This window comes from Notechis scutatus, chromosome 2 (assembly GCF_049901735.1).
Source record: "Notechis scutatus isolate UNSWTSFEM ecotype Mainland chromosome 2, rNotScu1.2, whole genome shotgun sequence".
NCBI lineage: Eukaryota > Metazoa > Chordata > Lepidosauria > Squamata > Elapidae > Notechis > Notechis scutatus.
Genome location: NC_142010.1, coordinates 250,550,827 through 250,556,831, shown reverse-complemented (window position 1 = coordinate 250,556,831; position 6,005 = coordinate 250,550,827).

Sequence of the window (6,005 nt, the reverse complement as noted above, 5' to 3'; positions counted from 1 at the left end):
CAGGGCCAGTCAGAGGTGGGATTTGCCAGTTCTCTGAACTACTCAAAAGTTCTGCTACCGGTTCTCCAGAACTGGTCAGAACCTGCTGAATACCAACTCTGTTCCTTGGCTTCTTGAAAAGCGGCTGGTTCAGGTGGGAAGTCTAGGCTGGTCAGGAGAAAAAAGAAAAGGTAGTCCTGAGTACAGGTGGTTCTTGACCTACGACCACAATTGATCCCCAACGTTTCTGTGGTTAATAAGCGAGACAGTGGTTGAGTGAATTTTGTCCCACTGAAAGGACATTGTGACATGAATCAATCTAACCTTTGCTCTTTGCATCTGTTAAAGTTGCTTGTACTATTTTGCTAAGGATGGACATCATTTTTTTGCATAAGCCAACCAACGTGCCTACCTTCCCTGTCCTATTGTTTTTTTTTTCTTATTCTATCCATTTCATGTATTCATAACCATGTTTATACTTATACCTATTATCTAATAATCGCTTGACAAAATAAAATAAATAAAAATAAATAAATTCATTCTGTAAGAGAATTGTGTCCTTTTCTATCTGGTTTCTCGCCTCTGCAATTTGCTTCAGAGCTAGACACACCCTTGGAGACAATTCCCAGGAACATCCTGCTCCATAGATAAGGGGAGGGGGCTGCCCAGGAGCACGAACACACCAGGACAAGGGATACTGTGTAAAATAACAAAGTATGGACAGAGCACGGACAAAGAACGCTCCATGGATAAAGAAGGGGAGGGCATGGGTAAGACATTGCCCACATTAGTCATAAACCTTTGTCTCTGATTGGATAAACTTAGTTTCTATCAGCGTAAAATGTATATAATACTCTGAGCCACTCTCGCAGGGTGTGGCTATTCCTTAACATGCATTTTGTCTGTATGTTTTGGACATAGTATTCACCCAGACTTTTTGCTTTGGCCAAAGAATAAAAAAGCTGTTATTTTTGCAAGCCTTGTCTCGAGTCTTAATCTTTCGCTTGGGAAAACTTCTGGGACCTTGCATCATTTTACGCATTTCTTTCTTGCCACAGTTAAGCGAATCACTGCAGTTGTTAAATTGGTAACACGGTTGTTCAGTGAATCTGGCTTCCCCATTGGCTTTGTTTGCCAGGTGGTTTTGAAAAAAGGTGGTGACATGACCCCTGGACACTAACCGTCATAAATATGAATCGGTTGCCAAGCTCTGAAGTTTGATCATGTGACTATGAGGATGCTGCAATGGTCATAAGTGTGAAAAATGGTCATGTCACTTTTTTCAGTGGAGTTCTTTGAACGGTTAGAACTAAATGAACTGTTGTAAATTGAGGATTACTTGTATATGTGTAACTCTGTCATTTTAAAATCTTCATTGGGAACATTCAGTAAAATGACTTACTGGAAATGTGAGTGAAAAAATCCAAACATAAAGTGAATACTTTGGGTGCCATCCTAGATTCCTTGCATTTTAGAAGAAAAAAATGTGATGTTCTTTTTCCATGTAGGTTTGGTTGGTTTTTTTTTGGAGCTGACGTGATAGATTTACTTGATTTGTGTTGCTTTATTAAATGAGGATTATGTTAATGTTTATAAAAGCTTTGTAGTTGAGTGGGTTTCCACTGGAATTTTTCACTGTGACTAATAGAGTCTTCTTTAAATCAGGGTGATGACTTCGGGGCCACTTGGGGTTTTTTGTCCCAAAACAGAAATGTTTTGTTATTGGGTAAGATGTTTCTCCAATGTTCTAGTTTATCTAAATCTTGGGATTTCTTCAAAGTCCAGCTTTTCATTTCCATAGTCACAGAGAATGGCACGATTCTGATTTTTATAAGTATAGACACATGCTGGCATCTTTACCAGTTTTCCTTGCTATTTTACCATATTCCAATCTGTGATGTATTTCATGATTGCTGGTTCCTAAAAGGCAAAAGCTATCCACCATTCACTATCTGCACTGTCAATTTTACTTAGCCTGCTGTCATTAGTTAAATCTTTAGTCTCATTATTTAATTATGCTCCTTGACTTTCATTATTAGAGTTTGCAGATTATTTGCATTTTTATTCTCATCAGAGTATTATCACCAGCATAGTGCAAGTAATGGATATTTCTTGCTCTAATTTTAAAACCATACTTACTTCCAATCCATTGAGGTTTCCTTAACATATATTTGGTGTATAAGTTGAATAAATAAGGGAGAGGATATAACCTTGTCTTACTCCTTTGCCAACCTGGAATCGGCCATGTTCTGTCTAGACTGTGGCTTCCTGCTCTGTGCATAGCCTTCACATGAGAACAGGATGTTCTTCGATTTCCATTTTCCTAAAGACACTCCAAAATTTGACATGATTGGCACAATCAGAGGCTTTTCTATAATGAAGTATATGTCGGCTTCTTTATGGTATTCTTTGGCTTTCTCAATTATCCAGTATGCATCAGCAAATTATAATGTCTCATGTTCTTTGTTTGGCCTTTTCTAAAACTAGCTCAAACACCTGGCATCTCCCTCTCCATGTAGGGCTCTAAATCTGCATTGGATGATGCAACAGTAAGCATTATTTTCTTAGCACATGAAATTAAGTATATTGTATGACAACTTGTGCAATCTGTTAAGTCCTTCTCTGGTAAATGGTATGTACAGTACATCTCATCCAATCTATGGATCACTGTGACATTCTTTATATTTACTGGGATAGCTTCATTAGAACTAATAATTCTTTTCTGTTGCTTGCCATATATCTGTAAATATGCTTCAAATTCCCTTGGTTGAGTTGTAAGCTACCCAGGGTCTGGTGGCTTTTAAATAAACCCATCAATTCCTATAGCCTTCCAACTTCACAATGATCAAGAATACTGATCTAATTTCAAATTCTAGTACTAGAAGTTCTTGTAAGTAAGGAATATCTTCTAAACTGCCTTAATTTTTATATACTGTGCGGAGTTTCAGTATATTTCTATCTTTGTAGAAATGATTCTTTAAATCAGTAACTACCTATCCAGTGGTGGGATTCAACCCGTGTTACTACTGGTTCCGTGACTATGTTTTGCGAGCTCCATTTTTGCTGGCAGAGGCACCACAGGTCAGTCCTTCACTGTTTCCAGGATGGCCCCGCAGGGCATATCTAAGCACCCTGCAGGCTGGATCCGGCCCACAGGCCTTGAGTTTGATATCCCTGGCTTAGACAGTCTCCTAGTGGATTACTAGGTTTATTTATACACTACATATTTTGCCTGAAAAAATAAAGAATAATTTTAGTACATACTGAGAAAGAGAAAAAAAAATGGAACAAAAAGTCCTTGATGCCTCAGAAACAAATGATGCAAGCTTTAGAATGTGCTAGAATCATAGAGTTGGAAAAAGCCAAATAGACCATTAAGCCCATCCCCTTGTTTCGTACAATAATCCAAATTAAAGCATACCAGGCTGATGGCAGACAAACCTCTACTTGAACACATCCACTGAAGAACAGTCCAACATCTCTAAGCAGCTGATTCTGTGGCGGAAATGCTCTTATTGGTAGAAGGTTTTTTTAATAACATCCCAAACCAATAAATTTAGGAAGAGATCGAAACCCAAACAAAAGATAACATTTTTTCCTCCATCTTTTTTTCTTTTTCTATTCTTTCATGAATTCATTAATCCATTAATATTTTTAGCATTTTTAAATTTTATATGCATTTCACAATATTGCTCCCTTGGAGGACAACTGATTGGCAAAAACTTGCATTACGTTTGAAATAAGATCACCATTTCTATTCTTGGTGCCTTTGTTCATTATACCCAACCATGGCATAAATATTTTGTTTTTGGCCAAGTCCTCATAATGTTATTTTTATGTCAACTCCAATTCACTTGAAACAGTTGTAAAGGCCAAGGGAGATTACTCTACCTTGGCACAAATAAGGAAGAAGTGTTATATAAGCAAAGAGAGGTGAAACATCCTTAAATCTTAAGAGACAGGATAACATTTGGTAGAATCTTTGGCATGCTACTCCTTAGTTCACTAAGTTTAAGAAGGTGGGGTTAGAGACATTTAACCTTCAGGCTTGATTCAGTAACTCCAGAATCTGCAGTTACCGAAGTGCTTTACAGTGAAAGTTCCTTCCATTTTTCTACCTCGTTCTCATGTTGTTTGAAAGTGTCCTTGACATTTGAAAGTGTCGTTGGCATGATGTATTTACTGTCATAGATTAAAATGTTAGTGTTCTGTACAGTCAATTAACATACTCGTAAACCCCGCGCTGCGATTGGCTAAAGTGCGCGGCGACCGGATTGGTCGAGCGAGCCGCACTGATTGGCCCGTTAAGAATCTCCCGCGATTGGTGGAACTAAGCGCGGGAGATTCGAAGCGGTGCCATTGGCCGCGGCCGCCGCGGCTTGGAAATAAAAAGCCGCCGCTTCTCCTTTCCAAGTTTAAGCTGTAACCGGAGCACAATAAAGAGCTGAAACCAGTCACTGACTCCGAGCTTCCTTCCTGCGCCGGACGCGACAGTTAGGGTTCAGTAAACTGTTTAATTCACTGTTAAGTATCTTTCCATGATTCTGATGCCTTTCCAGGCATCAGAATCCATATTTCCAAATCTGAAAAATCTATTTGGAAGGGTTCTGTCATGATGCTCCCCCCACCAAATTTCATTGAATGGTTGACACCGGAAAGATCACTGGAGAAAGAATTATAAAGTGTAAAAATACAGTATTCACACATATTCCTTGGTATGTTATAATTAAACAAGTGCAACAGCATCAAACTCCATTCATGAACATTTAACTATTGTGGAATAATTTGCCCTCATATACTGTATAAAGACCATTACTTTCAAATGTTAAATTTGAGGTCTGTCCCTGTTTCATTGTGTCATTATGGTTCTGTTTTTTTAATTTTTGTTGCCCATTTCTTAGAGTTATTTGGCATAGAAATATGGTAAATAAATAATTTACCAAAATTCTCTTAATGAAATTTTTTCCCCAAAAGCCGATTGTTACCTCAAATGGAAGAAAAGGAATGCAGATTCCTCCCCACTCCCCCCCGGCTTGGTATACATTTAATTTCATTTTTAATACTTCTTTTTAAAATTGGTTATTGTCCATCTTTCAGGAGGCTTGTTTGCTCAAAATATAGAAGAGGTACTGTTTAAAAAAGTTTAGTCTATAAGTATTTGGACCTAGCTATGGTCCACCTATCTATATAAATTATTTTTCTATGACATGCTAGAAGTATGACTAGGAAATAAATAGTCTTTTTCATTTACAAAAGTGCCAGAACTTCCTCTGTCCCAAAAGGGTTTTTTTTTTTTTGGGGGTGTCACACAAGAAAAATATGTGATTATTTTCCAGGCCAATATAGGCATATCTTATCAGCACGTGAGAGACTCAAAGAGTGATGTGGTTTGTTCACCAACTCATATTTCAACTGCACTGTTTGCTTTGCAGGTTCCTTTCAATTCCTCCTTCCCTTTCTCTAAACTACTTCATGCACAAACTTTCCTGTAAATGCCGTCCTGTATCTCCAATCTATTCATATAGGAAAAGGTCCCTTGATTTCAGTGAGATGTTAATTGCTGGAGACCCAACAGTCAATGAATCCTATGTGTAATCAATCCATACACTGTTTACTTGGTTGATTTGTTCAGGCAAATGAATTCAAGGGCTGGAAAAAGCAGATAAGAAAAGTGAGTGACAGACACAAACTCAAGGGTACAGCTTCTTGTTGGAAAGTTTGTCTTCGCTTTAAAAGAGACGCCTTCAGGGATCATGTACTTTGAATTCCCTACAAATTTTGTGTCATCTTAGGTTGACCAACTCTGGAAGAACACATTAACCTCCTCTTGTGATTTTTAGCAAACCATTCTAATTTAGCAAGTAATTAAGGGTCACATGTAGGATAAAGAGTTGGATAATCTTGGATTATGCACAGGAAGCTTTGTTTCCAAGGTAACCTCAGCGGAAGGGGGTATTAATGCCGAGGTCGGTCAGTTAATGAACTGGGAATAGTGAGTACTACAAAACATGTTAGAAACAGGCGGA